The sequence below is a fragment of the Dryobates pubescens genome, chromosome 15 (genome assembly GCF_014839835.1).
Source record: "Dryobates pubescens isolate bDryPub1 chromosome 15, bDryPub1.pri, whole genome shotgun sequence".
Taxonomy (NCBI): domain Eukaryota; kingdom Metazoa; phylum Chordata; class Aves; order Piciformes; family Picidae; genus Dryobates; species Dryobates pubescens.
This window is the reverse complement of record NC_071626.1, coordinates 27,096,296-27,110,866: the sequence shown is the minus strand read 5'-3', so window position 1 is coordinate 27,110,866 and position 14,571 is coordinate 27,096,296. Positions and strand designations below refer to the sequence as shown.

At 54.6% G+C, this 14,571-nt stretch overlaps 1 protein-coding gene across 1 annotated transcript in view; it reads right to left on the bottom strand.

Moving 5' to 3' along the window:
- SLC6A12 (solute carrier family 6 member 12) overlaps positions 1 to 5,766 on the bottom strand; it is a 50,423-nt gene extending 44,657 nt beyond the window's left edge. The window contains exon 1 of the mRNA XM_009911622.2: positions 5,735 to 5,766. The gene's annotated coding sequence lies outside the window, so the exon portion shown is untranslated. The remainder of the gene's footprint in view (positions 1 to 5,734) is intronic.
- Positions 5,767 to 14,571: the final 8,805 nt, after the last annotated feature.

Genomic DNA, 14,571 nt, shown 5'->3' with positions numbered 1-14,571 from the left:
AGATCACCACCAGTGAGTCACCTCCCATCACCTAACCCCAGGAAGAGGATGCCCTGAGTGCCAGCCCATGGCCTGAACCCTGGCACCAGCCTCCACCTCAGGCACACCTGGACCAGGGCTTTGGCTTTGCACTTGTCCACTGACCCCTGACCAGGCCAACACAAAGGGCAGAAGCTGAGATGTTGCAGTGGAGAACAGTGCTGTGATGAGCACAGACCAGCAGGCAAGATGAGGCACTTGTGGCTTCATTTTCCTGTTTTGAAAAGGCAGGAAGCACCCTGGCCATGGAATCCAACCTTTTGCTCTGGGAAAGGTGGTAGGTTAAATGGGTGCCCAAAGTTTGGGCCCTTCATGCCACAAGCTTCAGCTCCTCCCTTCACAGCCAAAGCCAGGCACAGCAGTGCACACCCCCAGCACATCCCTGCTTGCTTTGCCTGCTGTTCCTCTTGGCAAGCCTCTTCACAACACTCCTGAGCAGCTGATCCTGCTGTGCCTTTGCTCTGTGTGTTCTCAGGCCAGATGGAGACTCAACTTCTTGTTTCCAACTAGGAGCAATTTGGGTCTCCACAGCAGCCACAGCCACCCACTGTTACATTCTCCCCAGCAGGCAGACATTGTCTTCTCCCAGGGGCTGTCCCTCTCCTCAACACACGAGTGCAGAGAGACCTTGCCCCTCACTGTCTGCTTGCAGTTTTATTGCTGTTGCTTCAAACTTTGGAGGAAACTCTTCTGAATCCTTTGCTCCCAGCCTTTTTTTTTTTTAACCTCTGCTATAAAGATTTTCCAACTGTTTAGATGCTGTCTGACACAGTCCACAGCCTGCCTCTCTCCTGGCCCTGCTCAGCCACTGCCACCACCTTCCCTCCCCAGCTGCCTCTGGCCTTGCCAGGCTCTACTAGAGGTGCCCTGGTGTATTGTCAAGCTCAGCACTTTGAGGAGGTGCCTTTCTCCAGGACTCAAGTAGCCTCTGCAGACATCACCCCCAGTATGTCATCTTCCCACAGAGAGGAGGAGGCTGCCCCTGTGTCCAGTGCAACAGCCAGATCTGTATGAAGTGGTACTGGACTTGGTGCATGGGTGCTGCCACATTTTTCCACATCAAATTTATTGCTGAGAAAATATGGATACCCCTGTACTCTGCCCCCTCCCCAGGGAGGGAGCAGGGAGCACAAAGGCAGACACAGAGACCACACCACCAAGTTCCCAAGTTCCCTTCTTCAGAATTTGAATGGCACAGCCCTGTCTCTCCCTAGGCTCAAATTCTACCACCACAGGATCCTTTCAGGGGGCACAAAAGGCAAAGAAAGAGACACCTCAGAAGTGCTGTAGACACTCACTGGTTGAGGCCAATGTGCCAAGTGCACTGTGCAGGGATGCAAGAGCAGAGCATTGGTTGGCTTTATTGGGGCACAAACTGCAACTCAGGGTGGGGTGGCAGGAACCAGAAAGAAAGGAGAATGGAAGTGGCCTTTGAGAGCAGAACATGGTGGTCTCCTCAGCTTCTCCCAGGGCAAAAAGGCCTTATTCAGGGCTGCTCAGGTGAGATAGAGAACAAGAGAGAGACGAGAGAGAAGCTGCCTGGGGTTTTGGCACCAGAAGATGAAGCCATTAAAGATCCTTCTAAAGCTTTTCTTCCTTTAGACTTACTGCCTGCTCCTGCCTGCCATCACACCGGCGCTCCTGCTGCTGGGAAGTTACCATGCTCCATGTGACCCTTCCTGCCGTTTTATCTGAGCAGAGATGAGGGGAGGACACTCTGGAGAGTGAGCAGTGAAACAGAGTGAAAGGTGACCAGAGATGTCACTAAGAAGCAGTGGATAAGAATTCTCAGAGGAAGCACAGCTTTAAAGCACTCGGACACTGGTAGGGGCTGCCTGAGCTGCAGAAGGCAGCACTGCAGGTGATGCTGCAGGCAGCTGCACTGCATTGATGTTTCTTGGTTTCATCTTGAAACAAGCAGCAGCCAAGCACACCATGAGCTGCTATAATCTAAAGTGGTGAGAGATGAATCAGAAAGCAAGCGGGCTGGGCTGCCTCGCAAAAGGAGGAGCAGGAGGATCCAGATCAGTCTCTGGTTGTATAACGTGAGCCCGCAGCTAGCTGGCAGCTGAAAGCCCTCCTTCCATTTCAGTTCCAGGAGGTGGGGGTGGTTGAACAGAGGCAGAAAATCAGGGGTCAGTGAGGAACAGCAGTGCCAAGATACAGCTTAAGGAGCAAACCTGCTTAGATTAGTGCCAGGGGGGGCTGCTGCTGGGGTAGGTCATAGCTGCAAGGCAGACAGGAAAGCAGCAGCAGAAGGAAGTGCCTCCAGCCAGGCTAAGAGCAGCTACATGAAGGAGGATGGTTGCTCAGCCAGTTCCAACCCCCCTGCCATGGGCAGGGATACCTCACACCACAGCAGGTTGCTCACAGCCACATCCAGCCTGGCCTTCAAAACCTCCAGGGATGAGGCTTCCACCACCTCCCTGGGCAACCTGCGCCAGGCTCTCACCAACCTCATGGGCAACAACTTCTTCCTCACATCCAATCTGAATCTATCCATTTCTATTTTTGCTCCATTCTCCCCAGTCCTGACACCCTAAATAGTCCCTCCCCAGCTTTCTTGTGGGCTCCCCAAATGCTGCTGAAAAATGGCTCTTTCCAGGTGCAAAAAGAAGTGCAAGGAAAGGTGCAGCAAGAGGAAAACTGATCAGGTCTGGGCCAGGAGCCAACATTTAAATGCCTCTCATTGAAGCTCGTTGGCTTCTTTACACCCTCTAATTAACTTCCAGGTTGTGTGGGCTGCAGGGCATTCTCAAAGCATCTGTTCTGCAAGGTTCATGGGGCACAGGAGGCTGTCATGAGGATCAGCCCCTGCTCACATTTTCTCCAATGCAAAGTAAGAGCAGTGCTTCTGCAGTCAGTGAGTTTGCTGCTTGCTAACACCAGCAAGAGTGAGATCAGAACCAACTGTGAGTTTATTAATGGATCTGCATCTGTGATGTGAGCTGCAAGGATCAGAGAGTCACCCAGCTCGGGAGGGCATTGAGTGGCTCATGCCCTCTACTCTGCTGCCAGGGCAGGGGAACATCCCAGCTACCTGACAGTGGCTGGACTTGCCTGAGATCAGTGGGAAATCCCTTGGTAAAAGCAGTGCAGCAGTTCTCAGCACCAGTTCAGTCTTGGTGCCTGTGGCTTACCATCTTCCAACCTGGTCTATTCTATTCTATTCTATTCTATTCTATTCCATTCCATTCCATTCCATTCCATTCCATTCCATTCCATTCCATTCCATTCTATCCCTGCTCTGCTCTAGAGACACACAGGTGGTTTCCTACTTCAGCCTAGAAGTAGGAAGCCTAGACTAACTGATCAAGTCCACAAATGGGCTCTAGACATGATCAGAAACCAGTCTTTGCCTGTGCATCAAGCCAGACACTCTCCAGACTTCCACTCATCTGGCTGTACCCATTGGTAGCAGGAGGCCCATCTGCACGCAGCCACGTCAGGACCCCTCTGCTGTCCAGGGCACAGCAGTGACAGGTGTCCAGACACAGCCTCTGAGGAGCCCTACAGCCTCCACCAGGGGCCAGAGGTGCCTGGCAGAGGGCCACAGCTGCACCAGGTTTTCTCAGAGGCCCTGGTGTGCAGCCCCAGTGGAGACAGCACAGCTCCTGTGCTGGCTGCAGGAGCAGAGCAGGTGAGCAGCACAGAGGCTTAAGCCCATGCTGCTCCAGGACAGCAGGAGCATAGTGGGGCAGCAAGCTGGGGGCAGCCCAGAAGTGCCCACAGGGGCAGGACAGAGTCCACAGGATGGAGCTTGGTGTTTGCAGGGCTGCTGCCTCACCAGGGCAATAAATTCATGGAGCAAGACACATCTGGCAGTGCTGGGAGGGACAGACAAAAGGAGGGAGGCTGACAGCCCCCAGCACTGCAGCTTGGCTGCTCACTGCTGACCCAGGGCAGCCTGAGGCTGGAGGCCAAGGGGTTAGGGAAGGCTGGGCAGCAAAGCAGCTACCCTCTGCAGGTGAATGCACAAAAATCCTAACCTCTGCACTGCCTAAAATCTGAGCCATGCAGTTGTTTCCCTGGGGCTGGTGCTTGGGGCAGGAGGGCAGAGAAGGCAGCACCGCTGGCAGCCAGTGACTGCACAAGTCTGTGGCTCAGGGGCAGGAGAGCAGCACAGTGGATTTGGCATCACACTGCTCTAGGCACTTTCCACTAAGGGCAGGCACACCCTGTCTGACCTCCCAAAAGCACAGCCTGGGGGAGCCACAGGGAGAATGAGTGAAGAGAACTCAAGCAAACCTCTTGTGAAAGGCAAGTGGGACTGTGGCATGATGCATTACCTCAATGCCACCCAGCACAGAGAACAAGAGGAACCAAAAGCTTCTCTGGCAGAGCCCAGTGCCTCAGCACAAATGCATGCCCAGCCATCACAGCAGCCAAGCAGTGCCTCCACACCGTGCCTGTCCTTGCAGTGAATTCAGCCCAGCCACCCTGCTGAGCTGTGGGCTGGGCAGCCACCTGGCTAACCTGGGCAGGCTGAGCCATCCACAGGCAGTGCACAGGACAGGGAAGCCATGAGAAGCAGATGTGCACACACGAAGACTCTGGCAGCTCAGCACCCCCTTGCTAGCAGCCGTGCTGTGATGCCACCTTGCAGTGTGCTGGGACTGCAGCTCACCTGCAGCCTCCCAGGGCAGGGCAGCTGCCCTCCAGCCTGGGGCACCAAACCTTTCCTAGAGGAGCATGGGCAGGTAGAAATACAAAGCAGGGCTCGTTAGCCTGGCACATCCCATGGCACATCTGCACCCATGACTCCAGCAAAGCTGGGCTACTGCAGAGCTGAGAGGTCAGGTCCAAGGTTCAGCCTCTCCTATCAGTGGCTGCCAAGGTGGAAAAACTGGGGCAATGGCATTTCCAGTGGCTTTGGATGAAAGTCCTGATTAGTGGTGATTACTTCAAAAGCACTGTTGATTTAAGCAGAAGCAGGTCAGGTGTTATGAAACCCTCATGTACTCTGCTGGGGTTTGGCCACAGAAATGCTTGTATCTCCCCAAAGTTTTCTCCTGCACAAGCTGTGCTCTCTCCCTGCCTCACCCCTACAAGGCAGCAAATTCAGTGAAGCCCCTGAGGCAAGCAGAACAAGGAGCACACTCCCAGGCACATCTTTTAGGGCCACAACCTCCAAGTCAATGTGCCAGCACCTCTGCAAGACAGCACAGGAGGAGAGGGAGTCACTGTCTTGTGTTTGCAGGAGCTGAAATGCTTACAGTCTGCCTCAGCTCCTGGCATCTTCCCTCCTGTACCTGTCATGACCTCGCCATCACTGCCCTTCGTCTCTGCCTGGCCAACTCTCATCTGTCTTCTCAATCTTTCTGCTGAGTCCTTTTCTTTCTCTGTCTGCTGCTGCAGCCTTCAGTACTATTACTCTTCAGGCATCCCTCTGCTCTGCAGCGTCCCAGCAGCTCCTCAGCACTGCTGCTCTTCTCTTACCAGAATCATTGAAAGACAAAACCTCTTCCCTGGGTCGATTCAAGCTAATTATTTGCTCCCCATCTTCCAGCTCCCTCTCTTCCATTGCTTAAGGAAGCTTTTCCCCTTGCAGATGTGCTGGCCCACTCCCCAAAGCATGGCAGGCAGCTGGCAAGCAGCAGCTGGCTGTGGGAGGACCAAAGCAAGCCAGTGGCACTCCCAGTGTGACACACACACATCCAGCCGGGTCTGCTCCACAGGCAAGCACTCAACTCACCTCAGCTCAGCACAGCTCTCCCCTAGGCAAGCCTGTCCTGTCCCGTCCTGTCCCACTGCAGTCTGGGCAGGGAATCCACCCAGGGCCAAAAAGACACACCAAGAGTTAAGGCAAAGGCTCCTCTGTCTCCTCCTCTTGTCCCTCCCCACCGAATTATCACCCAGTTCAGTGTGGGTGGTGGGATGGCAGGAAGGGAGGTGCATGGGCTGGGAGACCTTTCTGCCTGGCTCCCTTACAACATGCACCTTTCCAGACCTTGAACCGTGGCCCCAGCAGGAAAGCAAGAAGGGCCAGCAGCCACGGGAGGCAGGGTAAAGGCCCAGGGTTTCCAAAGATCAGCTGCAGCGGTCAGTGCAGTGACCCCAGGGCCTCAGCCTCACGGGGAGGGAGCTCTCCCCTTGCAGAGCCTGTGGAGTGCTCTAGGCTGGCTGCCACTGGTCCCCACGGCTCTGGGCCACCAGCGCTTCAGTGGCATCCCTTCAAATCACACTGCAGATGTGCAGAACAGATCACCTCCATCTCCAGGGACCACTACACTAAACCTGCCTCAGCAGCCAAGCTCCAGGCTCACCAAAGCCATCAGGCAGACAGAACAAAAGGCAGAGAGCAGGGGGAAAGCCTGTCCCAGGCCCATGCAGCCCCTTCCACGCCAGTGCCATATGCTCCGAGTGCTAACGGCTCAGAGAGCTCTGCAGCAGGGAGAGAGACTCCTGGAGTCTTTGCTTCCACAGTGTCTCTGTGGCTCACTGGAAGTGCCTTTGCCTTGGCAGCTCTCTCTGTGTCTGCCTGAGCCCCGATGCACCTTTCCCACCCCAGCAGCAGGCATTCCAGTGATGCCATTTGCCTCTGGACTGTTCAGCTCAGATGATTTTTCCTTTCACAGTCTTTTGTGTCTTGCAATCCCTGGTTTTTATTTTGCTTTGTCTGTTGTGTGCCTGCCAAATCCCTACTGACCTTTCCATGTGCCCATGCAGCCAAACCACACCAGCACACGCAGTGGAAGCTAGGATGCATCCAACACGTGCTCTGAGCAGCCTGCTCTAGTGCGAGGTGTCCCTGCCCATGGCAGGAGGATTGGAACTGGATGATCCTTGTGGTCCCTTCCAACCCTGTCAAGCCTGGGCTGCAGCAAGAGAATCACAGCCAGCAGGTCAAGGAAGGTGATTCTCCCACTCTGCTCCACTCTGCTGAGACCCCACCTGGAGCTCTGTGTCCAGGTCTGGAGCCTCTGTGCCAGGAAGGATCTGGAGGTGCTGGAAGGTGTCCAGAGAAGGGCCACAAGGAGGAGCAGAGGGCTGGAGCTGCTCTGCTGTGAGGACAGACTGAGGGAGTTGGGGTTGTGCAGTTTGGAGAAGAGAAGGCTCCAAGGAGACCTAATTGTGACCTTCCAGTATCTGAAAGGGGCTACAGGAAAGCTGGGGAGGGACTTTTGAGGGTGTCAGGGAGTGATAGGACTGGGGTGGGGGGGAAAAGGGGGGGGGTGTGGAGAGCAAAACTAGAAGTGGGTAGATTCAGATTGGATGTTAGGCAGAAGTTGTTGCCCATGAGGATGGTGAGAGCCTGGCACAGGTTGCCCAGGGAGGTGGTGGAAGCCTCATCCCTGGAGGTTTTGAAGGCCAGGCTGGATGTGGCTGTGAGCAACCTGCTGTGGTGTGAGGTGTCCCTGCCCATGGCAGGAAGGGGTTGGTCTCTTCTCCCAGGCAACCAGCACCAGAACAAGAGGACACAGTCTCAAGCTGTGCCAGGGGAGGTTTAGACTCGAGGTGAGGAAAAAGTTCTTCACTGAGTGAGTCGTTCGTCATTGGGATGTGCTGCCCAGGGAGGTGGTGGAGTCACCGTCCCTGGAGGTGTTCAAGAGGGGATTGGATGTGGCACTTGGTGCCATGGTCTAGTCATGAGGTCTGTGGAGACAGGTTGGACTCGATGATCCTCGAGGTCTCTTCCAACCTTAGTTATACTGTGAGACTGTGATACTGTGTCCCTGCCCATGGCAGGGGGTTTGGAACTGGCTGATCCTTGAGGTCCCTTCCAACCCTGACAATTCTGTGATTCTATAATGTGCTCTGGTGGCCAAGAGGCCAATGCCATCCTGGGGTGGATTAGAAGGGCTGTGGTCAGTAGGTCAAGAGGGGTTCTCCTGCCCCTCTACACTGCCCTGATGAGGCCACATCTGAAATATTGTGTCCAGTTCTGGGCCCCTCAGGTCAAGAGGACCTCAGGGAACTGCTTGAGAGAGTCCAGCACAGAGCCACAAAGATGCTGAAGGCAGTGGAACATCTTCCGTATGAGGAGAGCCTGAGGGAGCTGAGGGCTCTGTAGCCTGGAGAGGAGGAGCCTGAGGGTGACCTCATTCATGTTGATAAAGCTGTGCAGGGTGAGTGCCCAGAGGCTGGAGCCAGGCTCTGCTGGGGGATATCCAGTGACAGGACAAGGGGCAAGGGGTGCAAGCTGGAGCAGAGGTGGTCCCATGGGAACATAAGGAAGAGCTTTTTCCTTGTGAGGGTGTGGTGGGTTTAGAGGCAGACCCCTTCCCCACTACAACCATCCTCTGCTACCAAGAATGTGCTGGGTTGAGGCAGCCCCCTCTCTGCCCACCACGGGCAGGAATAAAACACTCAGACAAACGGATTGCAAAAGTGATGAAAGTTTAAATAGAAAGCAGTGAATGTTACAGAGAACCCAAAGCGCAGTGACAAAGATCCCAAAGCAAACCCAGAGGCATCCCATTCCCACCTGAGGGTACACCCGAGACCCTCAGGGCTCCTTCTTCCCCCTCCCTCTGCTGGGCTAGTCTCAGCTGGCCAGGCCTGAGACTGCCCATCCCCCCGTGGCCTTGGGCCTAGCCAGGCCCAACGCCAGCAGACATCTCCCCCAGTTACCGGCTGGCGGAGGAGGAAGAAAAGAGAAGGTGCCAGACCCGCACTGGATCTTATAGTGGTGCAAAGAATCATGGTAGGAAATACACACAATGTCCTGTGTCCATCCCTCTGGGCTGGACTGCTGGACACAGGAAGTGAACACACCAGGGGGCAGCCAGCTCAAACTGCAACAGGGTGACAGAACCCTGGACCAGGTTGGAGATAGTCAAACCCCACCTGGATGTGCTCCTGTGTGATCTGCTCTAGTTGCTCTTGCTCTGGCAGGGGGGTTGGATTGGATGAGCTTTTGAGGTCCCTTCCAGCCCCTAACAGTCTGTGACTCTGTTATGCCTTTCCACAAGTAGCCAAAGACAATCTGCAGTACCCTAGTTCCAGGACTCAACTTTCCAAGCATGCCATCCTTCAGAGCCCTGGCTTTCACCTGCCACTGGGGCTGGGTAAGTGGATTGGTCCTGCACCCCAAGAGATACCAGCTGATTCCTCCCTTGCAGGAGCTGGGCTCAGCATCAGAGGGGCCAGGCTCCATTTTCTGCTTTGGGGGTCTGTAAATGAATTCCTGAAAGACTGCAAGGTGAATGGCAGCTGCTAGCTGCCCAACACGGACACTGCTGCCTCCATCCCTGCCAGTGAGGAGCAGCTCCACGGCCCAGCCTGCCACAGAGAACTGCTGTGAGCCAGTGCAGGTGGGGAGAAGGTGCAACAGAGGCTATCCAGGCATGAAAAGGGGATTGAGATCTTCTTAGGTAAGCAGAGCTGACCTAAAAGCTTGATTTACACAGCGAGGTGTTTCACAGGAGCATGGCAGGGTTTGCAAACCCAGAGCTGGGAAGTGACCTCTGGCATTAAGGTAAAACTGGGAGACAGTCAGCATCAATTAAAACTCTAAATAGCACTGTGTGAAAATTATACTCCAGCAGGAAACAAGGCTGCTAACCAGGCTGCTGCTTCTGCTCTCCAGGCCAGAAGGTACAAGAAGCTACACTCAGGCTTCAGAATTTCCCAGCAGGCAATAATTCACCACGTTTTTAAGCCCTGCTGTGGGCACAGGGCACCTTTATCTTACCATGGCAGCCTGCACGTGAGGGACTGCACAAATCTGGTGGCCCAGACTGAAAGCCTCACAGGGTTCACCTGAGCTCTCTTCTCTAGCCTGTCTGGGTCCTTCTGGATGGCATGCCACCCTTCAGTTGCGTCAGCAGCACCAGTCAGCTTGGCATCATCAGCAGACTTGCTGAGGGTGCCTCAGTCTTGATGTCTGTATCATTGATGAAGATATTGAACAGCACTGGTCCCAACACAGCTTGTCACCTGTCTCCACCTCAGAGCTCCTTAACAACCTGCCAGCTCTGTTCTGCTCCCCTGTCCCTGAGGGACATACCCCAGAGGGTCCTACTGCCTAACTCCTTGAGCAGGAAGTTTGCTTCCCTAACATTCAGATCCTGACCTTACTCCTTGCCTGTCCCATATCCTGAGGTCCCTTCCAACCCTCAAAATTCTACATGATTCTATGATCACTGCAGCCCAGTCTTAATATCACTGATGAGCTCACTTGCACTCATGACCATCAAGTCCAGTACTGCATTCCCTGACCCTATGTCTATTACCTGGCTTAAAAAGTTATTATTGAGGCACTCCAGGAGCCTCCTGGATTGCCTGCAGCTCGCAGTGACACTTTTCCAGCAGGTGCTGGGGTGCTTGATATCCCCCAGCAGGATGAGACCTGGTGAGTGCAAAGCCTCCTGGAGCTGGTGTGAGAAGGCTTCATCAGCAGATTCCCCTTGATCAGATGGTCTGTAGTAGATGCCAACCACAAAGTTCCCTTGGCTGCACATAAGCTTCCAACCTGCTCATGGCTGTTCTTCAGGGACAGCTCTTCATACTCAATCCATTTCCTGACATAGAGGACACCACCTCCACCCCTCCTTCCTCACCAACAGCCTGCAGCCATCAACAGCCACACTCCACTCATGACATTCATCCCACCAAGCTTCAGTGACGGCAATCTAGCAGCAGAGTATCTTCCAGCTCCTCCTGTTTGTTGCCCATGCTGTGTGTGTGTGCAGAGGCTGCTGGCCGTGTCACTTTCCTCGTGGAGTGCGCCTTGATTCTCTTGAGCTATTTCCCAGGGGTGTCTGTCAGAAGCCTCCACTTGGTAAGCAGAGGCCAGGTGAGGAATGCCCTGTTTCACAGCACACCTGCTGGGGGAGAGGATGAGGGGAGGGCTGACGCTTCCGGAGCCCAGTTTTGGCAATCAAAAGTGGTCAGGAGGAAGGATAAGCAATGCTGGGGAGGCATCTCTGCTCCAGCAGCCTCGAGCAGCAATGCTTGCTGTTGATCAGAGACCAAGAAAGGCTGCAGAGCAAAGGCAGGCAGAGGGCAGATGGCTCCATTCCTGCTGGCTCCTGCATTGCTTTCCTGCTTTGCTCAGGGCAACCAAGCTGGTTGCTGTGGAGCCTGTGTTGTGACAGCAAACACCACCCGTGCCCCACACACCAGGATGCAAAGGGCAAGGTCAGGCTGCAGGCACAGAGACCTGCACGCTACTGCCCAAACCGGTGTGACGGAGCAGGGCAGGTGGAGAAGAGGGAGACTGTGGCACTGGTACCTTCTAAGAAGCAATGGCTGCTCAAATCTCTCTCTGGGCTCCCCCACATATCTTCCCCTTATCAGTGCCATGCAGATCCCCATGCTGCAGGCTGCTAACCACATTAGCAGGCAAGGGCTCAGCCAAACGCCCTGCTCCAAGGGATGTGCTCATTTGCACTGGCCTGCAGAACACACTAGGCAGATTATTTGGGGAGCTCTGCTTCACAGGATTATGTATTCCAAATGTCCTCTCCATTTATTCACCCTGGCCTGTCTTCTCCCCACACAGCCACCCTTCTTGTCACCTAAAAGTGCTACTTGAGTTACACTGCACAATTCTTCAACAGCCATGGAAGATCATTGCTAGTGGCAAAGGGATAAGGAGCACCTCGGGCTGCTACCCACAGGAACAGGTGCATCTGCTCCACAGGTCTGTCCCCGAGGTCTGAAGTCTCTCCCCTGCCCTGCATGGGCATCTCCATCCAAGGAGGAGGGCAGCAGCATCAAGAATATGTCTTTGCCTGATGAGGGGGCTGAGACTCTTCTGCAAGCACCACAGTGGCTAAATTGCAGAATTTGAATGCTGAAGGTTGAAAATTTCCCCCTGACACACATTTCCTGCCCCAAGGGATAGCAGGTGTTGGGTAGGGGTGAATTACACTGACTGCAAGAGCAGCAGCACAGGGCTGCTCGTCACTGCACTCAAAATCCCTGTCACTGTGTTCCAAAACCCCCATAATCCAAATATCACCAAAATGCCCTCTGACCACGGGGTCTTCAAAGGTGGTGTGAAAAAATGTCACATCTAGAAGGTTAAAAATCCATTCATTGCAGATATTCATTCATCAAGCCTCTCAACCCCTCCAGAACATGCTTCATTCCTGTGTCAACCCAGGTGTCACAGGTTCCAACAAACACAGCCCTCAAGTCCTGCCAAAAGTAAGACATTTATTTAACATTGCCTAGCAAAACCCTTTGGGGTTTTTGCATCTCTGAGATAACTCATCCAAAGCTTCCCAGCAATTGGGTCATGTAGCAACACAGGCTTGGGAGATTTGCTGGCTCATACATAACCAGATCAATAAATCACATGCCCAACTCACTGGACATCAGGCTATTTTGAAGCAGAGCAGGTCACAAGTGCCTGTCAGGTTCCCACTCTGCCTGCATGCAGCTGAACAGAATTCCTGCAGCAGAATTCCTGCAGCAGCCATGCTTTGCAGGGAGCTGTGGGCAGCTGCTAGTTTCTGTTAGGGTGAAAGCAGTGGGCCAAACCTCTTACAGGTTTGACTGAAAAATTAAGGCACAATTCTGTTTCAGGTCAGAGTTACATGAAGGTAAATACTTGTTGCTGGGCATTCTGATATGACTCATAGAAAAAGCCCACAGACAAAAGCCTTCTGTACTGAACTCCATGTATTCATTTCTCCCAGCCAGTACCATGTCCAAGTGGCATGGCAGTGCATGGCTCCATCCTCCATCACCCTGGGGGTCTCTTCCAAAAGGGGCTTTCCCTAGACTTCCAAGATCTTTCCTACCCTCAGCTCACACATGAGCACCATGAAGCACTGCAGTGTCTGGAGAATCTGGAGCTCTGAGACTTTAAGGCCATTCACAAATAAGGTGACAGCCAGTTCAGACTTCCCACTCCACCGGCTGTATGCCTTCAGCAGCAGCAGCACCCTCCAGAAGCAGGGAGGGAGGCACACAGAAACGTAGAGGCTCAGCTTTTGCCAGAGGAGGAACAGGGCTGCCCACGGAGGGGTCACCCATGGCCGCAGGTGCAGCCTAGAGAAGAAACCTGCCAGCTTTCATATCCTTATGGAAAATGGGCTGGGAAAAGAGGCTGGAAATGAGATGAGGTTTCCACAGCACTGTGGAATAGAGCCAGTGAAGCCCCAGAAGCCCACAGATCGGTGGGCTCTGCCTCCTGGAATTTATCTGCACTCTGAGCGACTCTCCCAGAGCAAATCCTTTCAGTGCTTGTGCTCAGCAGAGTTTCACAGCCTGAGTGAAAGCTCATCAGCTCTTTCTGTCATCAGCCTGTGTCCCGTCTCAGGTCACCAGGCTCCACAGCAAAACCCAGCCAAGGCACTCGCCCCTGCCTATGTCCCTCCACACCAAACCCAGCGTTTGTCACAGCCAGGGTCCCCACTCCTAGAGGACGTAGCAGCCTGCAGAGAAAACGTCAATGGGCAACAGCGGTGGGCAGGAAATGCCCAGGTCATTGTGAGCCAGGAGAAAATCCCTCCACAGCCAGCGGACAGGCTGCCTCCGACCTGAAGAGCACCCGGAGCTCCTGAAGCCGGGGAGGTGCGGAGCAGGAGCCCTGACCCGGCTGCGGGGCACCGCTGCCGCCGCCGCCTGCCCGCAGCACCGGGCTGCGCTAGGCAGTGCCTGAGGTCCTGGCGCCCTCTGGTGGCTAACGGCGCGCACTGCTCCGACCCGCAGCTTCCCTGCCGGCATCGCCACGGCATCGCCACGGCATCGCCACGGCATCGCCACGGCATCGCCACGGCATCGCCACGGCATCGCCACGGCATCGCCACGGCATCGCCACGGCATCGCCACGGCATCGCCACGGCATCGCCACGGCATCGCGTCGCCACAGCGTGATGCCTACTGCTGTCCCTGTGTCACTCAAGGAGCCCAATGCCTCTGGCCACCGGCTCAGTTCTGCCTGGGCCCAGCTCCTCAGGGTTTCCTGGGAGCCATCCAGCTCCCGGGAGTTGTGTGTCCCCTGGCTGGGGTGCTGGGGCTGCAGCACTGCAGACACAAGCTCGTACATTTCGTTATTTTTTCAAACCCAGGCAGCCCAAGGAGGGGCTCTGTTTGCTGACACTGAGGCAGAGCCCAGTTCAGCCACACAGCCCTAATTCCATGTGCAGGAAAAGCAAAATGACCAGCTCTAGAGCACGTGGAAGGGAGGCAGCACACACAGAGACACAGACCTGCAGAGACGAGGGAGAGTTTCCCAAGGTCCTCTGCTTGCACAAAGAAGACTCAAACTCCAAAGCAGACCCCGGGAACAGCCCAGTGACTCCTCAAGCAGATGATTCTTCTAGCTGGGAGCTGACAATGCCTCCAGCAGAAGGAGACACTGCGTTCCAGGTACGTGGGACCTACCACTCACAGAGGCTCTTGAACCAGCAGTCCCTGTTTCCTTCTTGATGTAACCAAGCTTCCCCTCCTCCAGCGACACTCCCATGCCAGTGTGTCAGTGCAGCAGAGCTCCAGACCTGGTTGCCCAGCACAGCTCCACTAACACACATCTCACCTGACACCCTGTGAGGAAGGGACACTGGGGAGACAAAACTGAGACAGAGCAGACCTAGAGGGCAAAACCAAGGATTTAATGGAATGAATGGAGAA